The 19,467-nt window shown below is 41.5% G+C and overlaps 1 protein-coding gene across 2 annotated transcripts in view; it reads right to left on the bottom strand.

Annotated features, from left to right (window-relative positions):
* Positions 1-19,467, bottom strand: part of LOC149205410 (uncharacterized) — a 301,500-nt gene that overhangs the window by 264,171 nt on the left and 17,862 nt on the right. The window lies entirely within an intron of this gene.

Genomic DNA, 19,467 nt, shown 5'->3' with positions numbered 1-19,467 from the left:
TGGCAGATGTTGCAAATGAAAACCTTTGATCTGAAGCCAACCATTATGAAAGGTAAAAATCTGGCTGGAGAACTTGCTTTATGAATCTTGGCAGATGTTGCATCTGAACAGCTTTGATCTGAACCCAATCATTATAAAAATAAATAAGTTTGGCTGGACTTTAATTATCAGGTCAGAGTAAAGTCTGGTTATTAGAGGCTTATATTCAAATGTCAGAAAAGCTAATTAGTTAAATCCCGAAGACATGTGCCAGGTTTCATTCTCATGACTGTAGGATTACTGCTTTTCAAGTTGAAATTCCCAATGATTAAAATTTAATACATGGGAACTTATGTTGCAGTTGGAACTATGTTTTGCAAAAATAATAAAGTATGATAGCAAGACCAAAAAAGTAAAAACTAAAGCAACAAATAAAATAAATTTGCCCTGAAATTGCCACAAAAGCAAACTGCCCCCAAAAAAAATTATTTCTGCTTTTTATTTAAAAGCTAACCTATTTGGAAAGAAAAACAATAACTAAAATTTTTGTACATTTTCTCTTTATCATCACACTCCAATTTTTTTGGGTATATTCTTCATTCAGAGTAACTTGAATTGAGAAAATCTTGTATATAATATTTTCTGGCCTCAAACCTAAGTTGCACGAAACGGGAAAACGAGTACGAGTTTCCGAAATGGGCAGGGGTACAAAATGTGACCGCACCCCCCCCCCCCAAATTTTGGAATCAGGGAAACGCGATATATATATATATATTAGAATTTAGGACATTTAAGAAAAATATATATATATATATATATATATATATAATTTTCTTAAATGTCCTAAATTCTAATATATATATATATATATATATATGTTATGTGCAATCATAAAGCATACATGATACATTATAATTTATTACATTTAAAGTTTAAACATTATGATTAAATTTACATCACATTTAATAAACATTATGATTAAATTTACATCACATTTACTCAAATGATCACATAATGAAAATAGCAATATCGGAATATCCAAAATCAACTTTTATTATATATCCAAATCTCAAAATCAACGTTTATTATTTATATATATATATATATATATATATATGAGGTTGCAAGTACAATAAAGACTATGAGGCTGCAAGTACTATAAAGACAAAAGACTAATCCTCATCAAAAATAGAAGCAGAAGCATGCTCAACAGTGGATGGTGGTGTTGAAGAAGATGATGGGCCAATTCCACTTCTAGGCTGGACCTCAATATTCAGGGCAGCAAGAGAGAGATCCAAATCAGGACTTTTTGGATCCACATCCCATTCTTTAGAAGGACCACTGCTATATTCTGGACCCCTACAAGATGCAAGGCGAAGGTTGGAGTGCACATAAACAAGATCCTCTGCCTTCTATGAGCCCAACCTATTGCGCTTCACAGAATGAATAAAACCATAGGTGCTCCAATTCCTTTCTGTTGATGAAGAGCTTGCCACTTGTGAAAGAACATGAATGGCAAGGTTTTGCAAATGTACACCATTTGCTCCATGACAAATCCACCACCTAATTGGATTCATGGTGCTTCTCTCCTCCAAAGCTGACATATCTGACTAATCATTTAATCCTGCAACAAAACTAGCAAATTCTTCCTTTACCTCCCTATGTAAATGAGATGGAAATATTCTCATAAGGGTTTTTTTCACCCCATTAGCCACCTGTCTATCCTTATGGGGTGCCTTCCTCTTCCCATTGCTTTGAGCAATAAGCTCCTCATCATAAAATTTGGGGTTCAAAGCATGTGCTAAAGTGTGCAATGGAGTGTTGAAATTGTTCCACCTATCAACAATGATTTTCTTGACTAAATCAACAAAATGATCATCAACAAACAAAAGTTTTGGAGACTCTTGTGAAATGATTTCCATGGTTTTCTCAACCATGGAATCCATGCCATCATTAACCTCTCCGAAGAAAGGTTCGTTAGTGTTAGCATTCCGAAGAAACTCAAATGCAAAGGTTGTGAACTTTAGCAAGAAATCTACCTTGCTCAACTAGTCCTCATCAAGGCACAACCTAGGCACCACATATCCTTGCTATGAATCTGCTTGTCTCCACTCAACCCAAAGTTGACTCACCACCATAGAAACTAATGCTTGCTTAACCTCAACAAGGTGGCGCAACATCAGGAAGTTTGAGGCAAATCTTGTCTCGACAACTTTTAACAAATCCAATTTGGAGTACTCTCAAAATATTTCCTGAGATTGGTGGTGGTTGGTGATGAATTTAACAATCTCTTTTGCTTCCCCTGTGATTTCCTTTATCCATGGAACTTTGTTGTCGATCTCCTCTGAGATCAAATTCAGATTATGGACAATGCAAGGTGTCCAAAAGATGTGGTCATACCTCCCCTCAATAATTAAACCTGCAGCTTTGCAAATTGGTGCATTATCCATGATAACTTGCACCACCCTGTTAGGCCCTATTTGTTCAATAGATTTTATAATAACATCAACAATGAACTGTGCATCTTTTACCTCTCTTAAGTAGTCTTCCGCCTTTAAAAACATTGCTCCTTTGGGGGAAGTGGCAATGATATTTATCAATGGTCTGCACCTTGTATTTGTCCATCCATCTGAGACTATGGTAACCCCAGAGCTACTCCAGGAAGAATGAATTGGTGATAAGATATCATCCACAAGCTTCTTCTCATTTTTGAGAAGTTGAGTTCTGACTTTCTCATAGTTGGGACCCTTGTACCCTTCAAGAGTTTTGTTAATTGCCCTTATCATATCTTGCCAGTAAGGAGAGTGAACAACATTGAATGGGATACCACACCTAGCCACTCTGGAATCAATTTCTTCTCTCGCTTGCACATTCACCAATTTAGCAATTATGTTATCCTGAACTGAAGCGGGTGCCCCTCTGGTATTTTTGGATGCTGGTTGTTCATGTTGTTGAGTGGCATTGGCTCTCCTCTTCCTTACATCAACTACAATCCTTGGCTCAACGTTAGGTGGAGCTTGAGGAGTAGCTTGACTAAGCTCATCATGCCTTCTTTTAATTCCATCTACCTCATCTTCTTGCTCTCTTTGATATGCCCTCCTTGCCAATGGGTCTATTGTTTTTGTGCAACCTGCAATCCCCTGTCCTCCTCCATGCAAAAAATGTGCCTTCACTCTTGGGTAGGAGCCCTTGTACGAATTACTACAAAAATTACATCGGCATTCCCATGGGCCACCACCTCCACATTTTTTAAGCTTTTGAATATGCCTCCAAAGAGGATAATATTCAACCCTTGGGTTGGACCTGGGGCTTGAACTTGCAGTTGCACCTTGGTTGGAAGCCATTGTTGCAAAAAAAAATTAAAAAAACAAATTTGTAAAGAAAAAATGTTTTTCATATATTTGGAAGCATAAACCCTCGAAAAAATGAAGAAATAGTAGGAAAAAACGAAGAAAATGAATGCTTCTTACACAAATTAATTTTCTGTAGCTGAAGCTACCCCAAAATGCCAGAAAAGAAAAGAGAAATATGGCTATAGCCGAGCCAAAAACCAAGAATGTCGTAGCCGGAAAATCTGCACTCCAAATCTGCTACTGAAATCTCTTTCTCTTGTTGCTGAAATCTCCTTTGCTCACTGTTGAAAATGCCCTAGCTGAAACCACTGCTCTCTTCCTCTTTTCTCCTTGCTAAAATCATCCATCTCCAAGTGAAACGACTTGCTCAATTCGTGTGATGAGGCAATGAGTCGAGAGTATTTTAATTTTTTATAACTTGAGAGAGGCATCTAGAAGCATCCACAAGATATTTTATTCGCCCAATCAAATATTAAAAGCGAAAAAACAAAAACAAAAACAAAACAAAACAAAAAATCATAACTTTAAGTAGAAACGACGTCATACGGCTTGGAAACTCATTTCCGACCATACTGGCCAAGTTTCCCCAACGTGAAACATGCTAGTGCAACCGAAAACGAGTTTCCAAGCCGTACCGTATGTGTTTCAAAAATTTTGTTTCAGTTCCTCGCTGAAATGCCCTTGGGGGCAACGTTTCCTGCAACATAACCTCAAACATTGTAATATTCCTAATTAGCCATGGCTAATTGGAATATTCGATTTTGCTCAATTTTGCCTTCTATAGTTATTTATAAATAAAAAGGTGAGGAAATGGAGGACATAATTCACTTTTTGAATAAAGTCACTCCCTAGTAGCACAACGTTGTAACTTAAAAGGGGAGCCAAGGGGGCCAAAGGACCACGTAGAGAAGGGGGCCCACGTAGACACTTGGAGGGACTGCGCAGATGGAGAGGAGCATGTGGCAAGAGAGAGGCTACATTCGAGGAGGTGGGCATTAGGGTTTTGAGAGAGGCCAACGCTATAAAGGAGAGAGGAGCCTCCTCATTTTGGCATTGGATTATGTTGCATTTGAGCTAGTCACTTCGACTTAAGCACGCTGGTAGTTTAGCCTATCTGCAGCACTGTTTAGTGCATCGAGTGTCTCTGTTCAGAGATCTCACCCTTAGCCCGGGGGACTTCGAGTGCCTGCTCGGGCAAGGTAGTTTCAGCAGTCTTTTGCAGGAGGATCGATCTTTGGAGTTGAGGAGGAACTGAGCATTTTGATGACTACGCAGTCTTAAGAGAGGAGGACGCAATCTCTTTTGTTAGGAGCTCCGGATTGGGTTTATGTGGAGAACTTGAGCTTGGAGATTGAGCAAGGGATCAGCCCTTGCATATTGGAGGATTTTGGCAGAGTCTCGGGCAGAGTTTTGGAGGATTCTCCTCAATGGCAGCGCAGAGCCTTGAGGGATAGCGCAGATCCTCAAGGGGGTGATTTTCGGGGGTCAGCTATTTTAGAAAAGCTTTCTGGGCTTTTCTGGGTTTATTGAGCAGAGGCTGATTCCAGAGTTTCAGCATATTCTAAGGAGGGGAACAACCCCAAATCCTCACTTGATTCCAGTAGTAGCAGCAGCACAACAGTTCTCCGGCAGTTTGGACGCCGTTCAAAGAGAGGCCATTTCCTTACCATTCTGAGTGTATTTCTTCACTGTCTTGTGCAAGTCGAGGTGCTATCTTTCTGATCACCTCTTGTACTCTTTCCATTACTCAGTATAATAAAATGGCTTAGCATTTCTCTCTGCATTTCTTGAGTATCTGCTTATATTCCATGTATACATTATTGTATGTTGCACTACTGTTATTTTTATCTCTTTGAGCTTCTCGACTACCATACCACTTGTGTGTTTTTCTCCTATACTCTTAGACAGAGTCTGGAAAGGGTCAGGTAGCCTCCAGATCTCGTCCTCTTTTCAGAGGTGACATATCTGGTAAACGCCCTCCCAATCCATCTCTAATTGGAGTTTGCTTGTGTTTGAGGGATATCCCTTAAAAGGGATGTTACAGTGGTATCAGAGCATAGATCTGGCTCAACCTGTGGAGCTAGCAGTCTATGACACCGAGGGAGAAGCCCTACATCTGTTACAGAGGTAGGAAATACAGAGATATTGAGCGTAGGTTGGAGAACACCTACGGAGAGGGAGACTGTGTTCGGGTGGTGGACACAGAACAGGAGGAGCCTGTGGTGAACACAGAACAGGAGGAGCCTGTGGTGGACGCAGAGCAGGAGGATCCGATGGCAGATGAGGACAGGAAGAGATTTGCGGACATGCTCCTCAAATCAGTGCAGGATCTGTCGAGGTAGATCGAGGTGATGGGGCAGAGATTCACGGCAGTGGAGGCTAGACAGTGTGAGAACCCACGGGTTTTCCAGGTTGGTGAGGGATCGGGTACATCCCACCATTTGCCAGAGCAAGGTGCCACTCAGCATGATACTACTCAGCAGATGGCCTCACATGCCCCTACACGCTCTACCATGCCCACTTTCCTAGGAGCAAACACGAGGGCCGGAGCCCAACAGGAGGCAGAGCCCGGTCATATGGGCGATTATTTTGCAGAGTACCAGGCCTATGGGCAGGAGTTCAGGGATGCTCTCTCATTCAGAGACTTTGTTCAGCTCCAGCGGGATAGTAGACCCCACGACCATCACAGAGGATACTGGCATTATCATGATGGAGACACCCACCGCACAGCTAGTAGATTCCACTTGCCTACGTTTGATGGTTCATCAAACAGTTCGGCAAAGTCTTGGGTGGAGAAGCTGGACATCTATTTCCAGCTTAACCAGATGTCGGAGGCAGAGGCCATCAAGGTGGCAACATTACATTTGGATGGTGAGGCCCAGCATTGGTGGTTCCATGGGATGGTTACACTCGGACACTCCACAGTGACGACATATGCCGAGTTCGCCAGGATATTGATGGAGAGGTTTGACCGGAGGGATCCGAAACGGCACTTTGTTGAGTTGACAAGGCTCAAACAGACCGGGAGCCCAGAGACCTACATTGCAGACTTCTTGAGGGTTTCAGTGATTGTGCCAGATCTATCTGCGACACGGAGGATCTACATGTTTGTTGAGGGGTTAGCAGAGCCACTTCGGGGCCTAGTCAGATCCACCAGACCAGCCCCACTTCAGGATGCTATTAGCAGGACCCGGGACTTACAGGATGCCTTACCCAGGACCCAAACACCTTACCCCCAGAGACAGGCTTTCCAGCCTGAGGGGAAAGATGTGAGGATTCCGCCTCCAAAGGGGAATCCAGGACGAGCACAAATTGATGATGATGCTAGGAGAAAGCTGAAGAAGAAGCGGTTGTGCTTTACCTATCAGTGGCCGTGGGCACCGGGACGTAGATGTGCTGCTGGCAAGGCACATTTTATTGAGGTCTTCTCCGAGAGTAGCGGGGAAGAGGATGAGGAGGATGATGTGGAGGCAGGAGATAGTCATGCCGCACAAGATCCTTTTCCACCTCCACCACCACCAGCAAGTGGTGCAGCTTTTGCACCTACTAGAGGGGCCCTTGCAGCATTGCGTGAAGTTCCCAAGTATTTCACGCTGCGCATACGGGGAACAGTACGTGGCCAGCGAGTATCAGTTTTGGTTGACAGTGGGGCAACCCACAACTTCATCGATGCACAGATGGTTGAGCAGAGAGGTATACAGATAGAGAGCTTCAATGGATTTTCATTTTTGGTCGCAGGAGATCAGACCATGGTGTGTGTTCGTTATGTCCCAGAGTTATCAGTGACGATGGGCACCTACACACTGACTGACCACTTTTTTGTGGTCAATATTTCGAACACCAACATGATACTGGGTGTTCAGTGGCTCATCACTCTAGGAAAGGTCACGACAGATTGGAAGGCCCTAGAGATGGAGTGGGATGATGAGAAGACGAGGAGGCATGACAAGATACGGGGACAGCACACATATCCGCCTCATACTGTTTCGGCTCATCGAATGGAGGCAGTCTTCCGGAAGGGAGACATAGAGTGGGCAGTGGACCTGCGTGCATCAGAGGCAAGGACTACAGGGCAGACGGTGCACCCAGAGATACAGTCCATCCTTGACCAGTATGCCACAATGTTTGGGGAGATTCCGCCGAGACAGCCACTGGATCGGGGGTTTGAGCACACCATTGAGCTTGAGCATGGCATACAGGCAATGATCACTACCCCCTATAGGCATCCCAAGGCCTATCGAGATGAGATTGAGTGGGCCATTCAGGAGTTGTTGGCTCTTGGGCACATTCGGCCGAGCACGAGTCCTTTTGCTTCTTCCGTGGTGCTGGTGAAGAAGAAGGACAGCATATTGAGGATGTGCATTGACTATAGGGCCCTGAACAAGAAGACCCTGAAGAACAGGTACCCCATACCCAGGATCGATGAGTTGATGGATGAGTTGAGAGGAGCACAATTCTTCTCAAAGATTGATTTGAGATCTGGGTACCATCAGATTCGTGTGAGGGAGCAGGACATTCCCAAGACCGCCTTCAGGTGTCACTATGGGCACTTTGAGTTTTTGGTGATGCCCTTCAGGCTAACCAACACCCCAGCTACATTCCAGTCCTGCATGAATCACATCTTCCGCAGTCACTTAAGGAAGTTTGTGTTGGTGTTCTTTGATGATATCCTCATTTACAGCAGGACTTGGGAGGAGCATCTCCAGCGCATTGAGATAGTGTTGCGCATCTTGGAGGAGCAGCAGTTCTATGCCAAGCTCTCCAAGTGTGAGTTTGGGTTGACAAAGATGTTGTACTTGGGACACATCATAAGGGTGGACGGAGTGAGAGTCCACGAGGAGAAGGTCAGGGCCATCAGAGATTGGCCAAAGCCGAGGAACGTGATAGAACTTCGGGGATTCATTGGCATTTGTACTTACTACCGGAAGTTCGTCAAGAGTTTCTCACAGCTTGCTGCACCCCTGACAACTCTGACGAGGAAGGGGGCATTTAGTTGGTCGGATACAGCGCAGCGAGGCTTTGACAGGCTCAAGGAGGTTATGAGCAGCTGTCCAGTGCTTGCATTGCTGGATTTTTCGTAGCCATTTGTTTTGGACTGTGATGCGTCAGGAGAGGGGCTCGACGCAGTGTTGATGCAGGGAGGTCACCCTATAGCCTTTGAGAGTCGGAAGCTCCTTCTGCACGAGAGGTTGTATTCTATATACGACAAGGAGATGCTGGCCATTATGCATGCATTGGCCAAGTTCCCGCAGTATTTAGTGGGTAACAAGTTCAGGGTGAGGACTGATCACAACAGCCTCAGGTTCTTTTTGGAGCAGAAACAGCTACAGGAGAGGCAGCAGAATTGGATCAGTAAGATCCAAGCGTATGACTTTGACATTGAGTATGTCAAGGGTAAGAACCACTTGGTAGAAGATGCCCTTTCACGTAGACCAGCCACGTTGTCTCTTATGAGCTCGAACACAGACTGGAGGGCTAGACTCTTAGTAGAGTACTCCAAGGACAGATTTGCATGTGAGGTTCTGGATGGGTAGGTGGCAGATGATAGTTACAGGGTGGTCGATGAGATCATCTACTATAGGGACCGGATCTTCTTGACTGAGGGATCTCAGCTCAAGAAGAAGATACTTCAGGCATCACATGATTCACCATTGGCCGGCCATCAGGGGTTTACCAAAACCTACAGGGCCATTAGAGAGAGGTTCTCATGGAAGGGCCTCAAGGAGGACGTACTCCAGCATATCCGGGAGTGCGATATTTGCCAGAGGAACAAGGGGGAGATGAGCCATCCCGCAAGATTATTGCAGCCTCTTCCCATTCCAGAGGGGAAATGGGAGTGTATTTTGATGGACTTCATCACAGGGTTGCCCATGGTACAGGGCAAGGATTGTATCTTTGTCGTCGTTGATCGACTGACAAAGTATGCACATTTTTTCGCCATATTCGCACACTACACAGCAGCGCAGGTGGCCAAGCTGTTCTTTAGAGAGGTCTTCAGGCTACATGGTCTTCCTAAGACCATCATCAGTGACAGTGACAGCCATTTCATAGGCGGGTTTTGGCAGGAGCTTTTCCGGTTGGTGGGGACGAAGTTGACACTGAGTACTAGTTATCACCCACAGACAGACGGGTAGACAGAGATAGTTAACAAGTGGTTGGAGGGTTACTTGCGTAACTATGTCAGTGGGCAACAACGAGCATCGCTAAAGTGGCTGCATCTGGGGGAGTACTGCTACAACACCACACATCACATGTCCATTGATATGTCACCATTTTATGCTTTGTATCGATATCATCCTTTATCTTTTGCTGACGTGATGTTTGGTGCTAGCAAGGCTCCGAGAGCTAAGATTTGGATCCAAGAGAGTCAAGATATTCTCCGAGCTCTCAAGGATAATATGGCTACAACGCAGAACCAGCAGAAGTTGTACGCTGACAAGGGTCGGGTGGAGAGACAGTTTGAGGTAGGGGACTTGGTCTACCTACGATTACAGCCATACTGACAGTCGTCACTAAAGCAGAAGGGAGCTGAGAAGCTCAAGCCCCGCTTTTATGGGCCATACTGGGTGATACCAGGATTGGACAGGTTGCATATGAGTTAGAGCTGCCACAAGGCAGCAAGATTCATAACGTTTTTCATGTATCATGCCTAAAGAAGGCATTGGGGCAGCAGGTGACTGTGACAGATGAGCTACCACCCACGGATGATGAGGAGCATTTGGTGTTGCAGCCAAAGGCTATTATTGATACCAGGGAGAGGCAGCTGCGGAGCAAGACGGTTCGGGAATTATTGGTGAGGTGGAAGAATTTACCGGATGAGGATGCCACTTGGGAGAGTGAGAAAATTTTGCAGCATCCATCACTTTAGTTTGTTGAGGACAAGCAACATTTTGCCGGGGGAGACTGTAATATTCCTAATTAGCCATGGCTAATTGGAATATTCGATTTTGCTCAATTTTGCCTTCTATAGTTATTTATAAATAAAAAGGTGAGGAAAGGGGGGACATAATTCACTTTTTGAATAAAGTCACTCCCTAGTAGCACAACATTGTAACTTAAAAGGGGAGCCAAGGGGGGCCAAAGGACCACGTAGAGAAGGGGGCCCACGTAGACACTTGGAGGGACTGCGTAGATGAAGAGGAGCACACCTAGCCACTCTGGGTTTCCCCTTTGTAGGGTTTTGCCTTGGTCTCCGACCAAATCTTGGTGTCTCTATGTGTGCTTGTTTTTCTTCTGTTGTTCCTTTATGTTTCGTTGCATTATTGTTGACATTGTTCTTTCTACATAATTGCATCTGATATAATGGTGTTATGATGTTGTGGGGTAAATTCAATGTATATGTGAATGATAAAAGATATAATGCAATTATCTAAAGCAAAGAACAATATAGCCCTACAGAAAATTTAACATGGAACCAGAGTTGGGATGAAGAAAAGTCATGGATAACACCCCTATGAAGACACCTATGTCAAATAGAAGTAAAGATGGCAGAGACCTAAAAGAAAATTAGGGTTTGAAGGAAACCCTAGGCAACAAGAAAAGTTAGGGATTGATGGATATCAGAGGCTAGGGTTTAGATGAAACCCCTGAAGTTTGCTTGAAAGGAAGGGCCTCCTTGAGGTTTTGAAACCTTGTATGTGCTATTGCTCCAGCATCTATGATAGATTCAATGGAAACCCTAAATGGCATGAAGATGATATGTTTGAGCTTGGTAACGGATAAAGTCGATTGATGAAGCCAAGTTAAGGCATCTTCTTTTTGATGATAGATATATGGCTAATGTTCAGTGGTACTTCATGATGGACTATAGTTGCTTTTGAAGATCAAATCAAGAGGGATTTGAGCACTTCCTTCAATCCTCGTTGAAGATAAGCATCTTCTAAGACTTATTTCTTATGATACCGCTCTCGTCTAGGTTTATCATTTTGATTATTGTTCCTGCATGAATATTTGAAACATTTGTATACTTCTAACTTTCTAATGAAAGCAAATCCTTCTTAAGAATCATCTAGTGCAGGGAGGAAGTTGGTGCAGGAAAAAGGTTTAATCCTTTACAATATATCTAAGAGTATGTACTATAAAGGTATCTGAATATTACAAGGTACGTATAATTATGTCAAGATGGTAATTTAGGACAAGTATATCACTGTTAGTCCTAATTCACATTCTTGTGTATATTAGTCACATATATATGTATTTTATTGCTGAAAAATATGATATATATGACTTTGTCATACATTGTTTTGACATTATACTTGTGATAAATATGGTTACTCTGATGATAATAATGTGATATTTAGTATCGACTAAACATCTCTTTGATTGATTTTTTATAAGCCTTAGATAAACTATAGTTGGTGATGCCTTGTCCTAACAATGCTAATTTGACTTTGTGATCTGACAGTTTTGTTGATGCATGTAAGTCAGGTTGATGTCTTCATTAACGATTGAAGAGGCTTCCCATTCAGAGGGAGAAATCCTTGATGAGACCCCAGCACCTACTTTTTATTTGTGGTGGATGATTAGAAGTCCCATGATTGCAGAATGAAAAATTTGATGTATCCTCGTGTTGCTTCTATATATATATATATATATATAATTGGACAGAGACATCTTCATGGACAGAGAAAATATATATAATTGGATGGAGACATCTTCATGGACAGAGAATATATATATATATATAGTTGGACAAAGAAAAAAATAAAAATAAATATATATAGCTGGACAGAGACATCTTCATGGACATAGAAAAATATATATATAGTTGGACAGAGACATCTTCATGGATAGAGGAAAATGCTTATGGTTGTTGCCTCCTTGTGTGAGAGGAAGTAAGGATGGATGAGGAAAACAATGGAGTGTTGCTCTAAATTTTGCATAAGGCAGCATGATTCTTCAGTGATCTATTTGAATTGATATTGAGCCTCATCACGTACTCAGGGTTGCTGCAAAGAATCTTCTAAGATATCTTCGTGGCACTATCAACTATGGATTGAGATACATTGCCGAAAATTTAAGACTACATGGATATTTTGATGCTGACTGGGCTGTAGTGTGGTGGATAGAAAGTGCACGTCTGAATGTTGCTTGTCGTTGGGATCTGCTTCCATTTTTTTTTGGATGAGCAGGAGCAGAAATCGGTTGCTCTAAGTGTTTCCAAGGCCGAATATATTGCAGCTAGTATGGCCTGTTGTGAAGTTGTCTGGTTGAGGAAGCTCTTTAGTGAGTTATTTGAGCATGTGCTAGTAAGCATCGTTGTATATTGCGATATTCTTAAGTGGGATTCATTTTTCAAAGAATCCATGTTCCACTACAGCTCCAAGTATTGGGTACCGGCTACCGCTTTACCTTGATATGATACATTGGAGAGCTACCAACCTCTATCATTGTTGGTTGAATGAGCAGATTACTATCATCCTTACATAGCCTCTTGTTAAGGTCAAGATTATCTTTCTTCAGAGAGAGGTTGGGAGTCGTGGATAGACCCTACTAGGAAGGTCTCGGTTGAACATTGAGCTTTGGGAGCTCCTGGGGGCCTGGGGTATGTCTTGATGCTATGAACGACCATAGGGTGAGTGGTTCACCTTCCCCTATAGGTATGCTAGGTACAAGGTGAGTGGTTCACTTTCCCCTGTGATAGCTCATGATGATATATGACACATAGGGTGAGTGGTTCACCTTCCCCTATGGTGGTTATGTATGTAGGGTGAGTGGTTCACCTTCCCCTACAATTGACGAGATATGCATAGGATGAGTCGTTCACTTTCTCCTATGGCATATGAGCAAGATGAGTAGTTCACCTTCTCCTGTGGATACCCCAATGAGAGATGCATACAGGCATCTGCTTGTTGTCACATGTGGACATGCCGTGGGACGTGATTCATCCTTTCCCCACATGTAGGATGCTCATTCCCTACGATCGATGGTTGACATGTCAATGGGACGTGTGTCATCCTTTCCCCACATGTAGGATCCTTCCTACAATTGTTGGTTGGCATGCATGTAGGACGTGGTTCATCCTTTCCCTACTCTTAATGGTTTGCATGCACGTAGGATGTGGTTTATCCTTTCCCTACGATGGTTGTGACATGTGACTATAGGAAGTGGTTCATCCTTTCCCTACGTCTGGTTGTGAGCAAGATGTGATTTATTCTTTCCCTGTGGTTGCCCCAGCATCATCCTACCCATGTAGTCTGGGACACATGGGAAGTACCTCTTATCTAGCCAATGAGTTGGGAAAAGTGGTTAGGGACTGTAGCACTACCAATGGACGCATCATGTACTGTCGTACTCCCTATGTCTAGGATGCATGATGTTCAACAGCGTGATCAAGGATCAAGCCTAGTAGGGGTTCTACCCCTGGACATGAGGACTTGCCTTTGTCATTTTTGGTGAGGGTAGCAAGGTCTTATGACCCAACCTCTTTAGATCCTCAGAGTGTGATCCATGCCCTTGCAGTAAGTTGATCTCACCTATTGGATAGAGGGTTGAGTTGGGCTCCCCATTGTGGTTCCAGGTTGAGTTGGGCTCCCTTATGTTGTTTCGGATTGAGCTAAGCTCTCTGATGTTGTTGTAAGTTGAGATGGGCTCCCTGATTATAATGTGGGTTGAGATGGATTCTCCCTTGATTCTTCTTCTTCTTCTTCTATGGCATTGAAATTGTTCAACTGATGATCAAAGGAAATTGAGTTTAGATGTGAAAGATGTCAATAGGGTTTGAGGATTGATCTCCCCTATCACTGATTGTGTATTATTCTTCTTCTACAAAATGAGATGAAGTAGTGATGTAGTTGCCTACCTTCTTATATTGAGTTAGGTGATCCGAGTTGGGACCTGATGAAGCATTCTTGTATATCAATTTTTGATACAGATGGAAATTCCTCCCTAACTGAGAGGGAATGTTAAAATCTGGCAGCCTCAGGACGAATTTCCCTAAGGGAAACCCTTCAGCCCCATATAAAGGTCATCTTGCCAAAGGAAGAACTCATTTTGAACTAAAGAAATTTTAGACAAAGGAAGAATTATAAAATCAAAGAACTTGGGCAAGAAATTATAATTGATATATATTTAAATATTAATTTGGGTTAAATATTTATAAGAGGGTTTAAAATTAAATGATTTGGGCAAATTTAAATTTTGAAATTATTTCCCTCCAGATTCATTGTTGGCTCCATGTTTATTTGGCCCAAGGAACTTATATATAAAAGGGACTCACTATCGAATGAAAATACAGGTGAATGGTTGACTATTCCCCGAGGTGCGAATTGGTTAAAAGGCTCGACAAACTACAGTTCATTGATATGGTTCAAAGGTTCGCATAAAATTTCCCTGGCTCACTATACTCTATAGATCACATTCTTTGTTGGCATCGCACTTCTAAATGGCTCGGTTTCTTTGCAATCAAATTACGCTCGCTTATTACTCAGTGGAACCACATGGAATATGTGACATGGCTCATGTTTGGGCTCGTAGTTTGAGTCTAATCTACACAGCGACCATTGGTTTATTTCATTCATATCTCTATGATTACGATGATGTGCCTCTGTGGATACAATGACATATATTGGTTGTTCCAATTTCATATATCTATGATGACGTTGGCATCGTATTTCATCCCAGTGAGTCGCATCTATTCACAGTGGGTCATATCTCCTTTCTATGCATTGTATTTCTCCATTGAAAGTCGTATCTCTTTACTATATGTGACACCTCTTCGTTGTTAATCGTATTTCATTGTTGTGAGGCATACCACTTCACTATGAGTCGCATCTCATTGCAATAGGTAGTGAGATTTTCGATGTTAGTCTTATGATACAGTGATGACAGCTTTGCTTATGATTCCGTGATTACAGTTTTGTTTAAGACACAGTTATGACAATCTTGCTCTTGATCTACATGTATGGCAGTACCTCTAAGATAATGCCTCTATTACAGTTTTGTGTGAACAGTGAAAACAACCTTTGATATGTTGGCAGATTGGATGTGTAACAGGAATCTTCAAGACAATGACCTTATTGGAAGTATGACAGTAATAATAGCCATGCAACCACTGCATGGTCTGGACAATATCTTTGATATACACCCTAGATAACAGTATGAAACAGAACTCTAAATGGCAATGACCCCTGGTGTATCAGTGACTTAATATGCCAATGATGACAATGCTCTTACTCCATGGAGGATGATAACGGTGAACAGTGTTGATCCTTCTTATGATGCCAGTAATGTGATAGCAACTCTCTCTCTCTCTTCCTTAGGCTTATTTCACTAAGTTCACAAATGTAGTTGTGAACTGTTTTGAGAGTTTTGATGATATTGATGAATCTTGTTATGGATGTACTTTGTATCTCAATTGAACAATTGATGAAATCTAATAAAAAAAGAACTGAATTCTGGGTTTTCCCCTTTGTGGGGTTTTTCCCTGGTCTTTGACCAAATCTTGGTGTCTCTATGTGCTTGCTTTTCTTAGTTGTTCCTTTATGTTCCACTGCATTATTGTTGACATTGTTCTTTCTACATAATTGCATATGATATAATGGTGTTATGATGTTGTGGGGTAAATTCAATGTATATGTGAATGATAAAAGATGTAATGCAATTATCTAAAGCAAAGAACAATATAACCCTACAAAAGATTTAACAAAAGTTCAAAGGAATAAGCCTTTGATCAATGTGATTGCTTAGAGCCCAAAGGGGGCAATGTTTTTAAGGCAGTGGATTGTGAGGGGAAAATGAAAGATTCTCAATTCATTGATGACATCTTGATTGAAGCAATTAAATTGGTGGGGCCAGAAAATGTTGTCTAGGTAATTACTGATAATGCAACGGTGTGTAGAGTAGCATGCCTAATTATTGAAGGCAAATATCAGCACATCTTTTCGACCCCTTGTGTTATACATTCATTGAACCTCATGTTGAGCAAGATGGGGAAGTAAATTGAGTGGATTCGAGTTATTTTTGATGAGGCAAAAGAAATTCAAGCCTTCATCACAAACTACCATATGTCCCAAGGCATCTACAAGGAATTTGCGAAGTTGGAGTTCCTAAAAGTACCTAAACTTTAAAGTTTATTTCATAAATTATAATTTCAATGACTCTAAATTCAAATATGTAAATTGAATTCTCAAATGTCATGATTCGTGAATCATAATAGTTATTCAATCAAATTATGATTTTTAATTTATTGAAACATTGGCAATTTGGCACTTGCAAGTTGTTGAGACTCATTTTGCTTCTCACATCATAGTCTTAACAAGGCTTATGCAGGTGAAAGAAGCATTACAATCAATGGTATGCAGTTCTCTTTGGAATCCCAATATGAAAGAGTACAAGCAGTGAAAAGGTTGGTTGTTGATGATGAATGGTGAAACAGGGTGGAGTACCTCTTGGCATTTACTAAGCCAATTGGGGATTTTCTCTGCCTATTTGACACAGATATGCCTAATTTGGGAGAGGTGTATGAGGGCATTGATTCCATTATAGAGAAGATAAGGGTGATTATAAATGCCAAGCAGAAGGACTTAGATGAATTTTTTTATAGAGAAGTAAAAGATATATTGACCAAAAGGTGGAACAAGATGACCACCCCATTGCACCTTTTGGCCTATGCAGTGAATCCAAAATATTATGCTGCAGAGTTGCTAAGTGATCCAGAAAGAACCACACCAAACAAAGACCCAGAAGTCTCACAAGGATTTAAAAAAGTTTTTAGAAAGCTTTTTGTAGATCTTGAAATTGGGATTCGAATTCGTTCAAAGTTTGCTCATTTTGTGGGATCAGAGGGTTGGGGTGTTGATATTGATTGTATGCAGGACAAGACCAGATTAAGTCCAATTGATTGGTGGAACTACTATGGTGGGGAACTTCCACATATCCAAAAATTGGCCATCAGGATCTTGTCACAGGTTGCTAGTTCCTCTTCAGCAAAAAGGAACTGGAGTACATATGGCTTCATCCATTCAGTGAAGCGAAACAGATTGGGCTCCAAGAAGGCTGAGGAACTAGTGTATGTTCATTCGAACCTTCACCTTTTGTCACACAAGAGAGACGAATACAAATTTGGGCCCACCAAACTATGGGATGTGGAACCAGAGTTGTCTGACTTGGATATGACGTTGAATGCCAGGTCTCATATGACTTTGTTTGATGAGGAGGCACCAATAGTTGGATCTTCAAGTGGACATGGAAGCAATGCTCCCACTCCTGGAGAGGATGTGGTTCTTAGTGACATGAATGAAGACATATTTGATGATATGTAAATGTAATTTATGATGGTGTTTTAAACTTTTGAACAATGAATATTGAATACTAAGTTACCGGAAATCCCTGAAGAATTTGTCGGAAAAGCGGATCCCCGTTTCTGATACAGAAACAGATACAATTCTTGTCCGAAACGTTGTAAAAACATTTTTGTGCCATTTCAAAAAATTGGAAACTTTAGATTTGGAATTGGATACGTTTCCAAAGGATTTAAATTTTTTTGGATTCGTTTCCGGATTTCCAGAAACGGATCCAGGAAAATTGTGATTGGAATCCACCCTTAAAATGTTAAAAAGCGTGAAAATTTGTATAGCCATAAATAGCTCATAAAAATGAAGAAATCAGATTTGCAAATAAACTCACTATAAACACAGTGTCATAAATTCTCTTCTAAATCTTTAAAAACGACGACACTCCATATATTTATCAAGGATTCTTGCTAAGAAAACGATAGATGTTCAAAAACGCAAATAAAAGGGTTTGATGAATGTCTTTGTAAAGAGATTTATTTGAGTGATTAATTTTCATTTTGGTTAAGGTTTTGTTAATTATCATTGATTTTGCTCTTGATTTCATAAATCTCTCCAATATAACAAATCTTCTCTAGCCAATCTTGTGCCTGCATATAGTCAAGAGACCAAATTGACATTGAGAAGATTGAAATGCTGAAATAGGTCTTGACGGAATATCCCAACGATCCCATGGGCCTTTTAATTGTCATGCAAGGAAGATAGATATCATTTGCCATGCATGACACGTTCTTTGAAGGAGTTGGACCCAAAAGCACGAAGGTTGTAGCATTTCTGATTACATTACTAATGATGATGATAATACGTTGAATTCATGACGATGATTATGTATTTTTAGATATAGATTCTAGATTCTAAAAGATAAATGGTAATATATATATATATATATATATATATCTTTGTGTGTATGTCATTTCCTTGCCGTATCGTATCCAGATTTTTTGAAAATTTGTCGTATCCATTTCAGTGCAACTTAGATTGGAACGGGAGGGGCATCACCAATGGGGACATTCTTCCCCTTCTTTTTCCCCTTCCCTATTGCCCTTGATTGAGCCATGAATGCTACAAAATGGGCAAGAAAACTGTTGTACCAAACAAAAACAAAAAAAATAGAAGTAAAATGCACTTACTTGTTGCTTGAATCACCTCCAAAATGCTCCCAAACCCTTTTCTAGTCACTCCCACACACCCACAGCAAGAGAGACACACAGGAATGAAGGAGAAATTGGCCCAAATTGGGCTTTTAAAGCCATGCACCACTTTTCAAAGGGACGTGTGTCCCAAGATCAGGACACGCTGGTCAAGCAAGTTCGATTCGCATGCCGGGTGAATCCCACGTGCCAGGACACGCTCGAGCCATGAATTGGATACGTGTCCCTCAAGAATCGTGTCCGACACATGGGATTCTGGACACAAGGGGAGGGGGGGACAGGGAGGTCGAATCCAGTTTCTTAGATATCAAGCATCTTTTCAGACCAAAAAGAATGAATGAAGAACAACAGACATGCAGGTAGACATAGTAACCTTTCGCCAACAAAGTTTCCTGCTCCATAGAACCTTTGTTTAATTGTCAAAAGCACATTAATGGGGAAAATATGCACATGGAAAGGAGGCATTCTGTAAAATAGAGATGTGAAAAGGCATTTCAAGAATAACTGACTTGAATCATTTTATAGGTGCCACTACATGCAGACAGGGCAAAATATTACAAAAATGGTTAAAGAAATGGATTCAGATAATAAAACTTATACTTTGGAAGAAAAGAAGACAACTGCGCTGAAATAAAAGAATCCTTCCAAGAAGATTTTGCATGAGGAATTGTCAGTAGAAAACAAAGCTTAATC

This window comes from Pinus tabuliformis, chromosome 1_2 (assembly GCF_031772625.1).
Source record: "Pinus tabuliformis cultivar Carrire ecotype Pingquan chromosome 1_2, CPIR1, whole genome shotgun sequence".
In the NCBI taxonomy this organism is placed as follows: domain Eukaryota; kingdom Viridiplantae; phylum Streptophyta; class Pinopsida; order Pinales; family Pinaceae; genus Pinus; species Pinus tabuliformis.
This window is presented reverse-complemented; position numbering and strand designations above follow the sequence as displayed.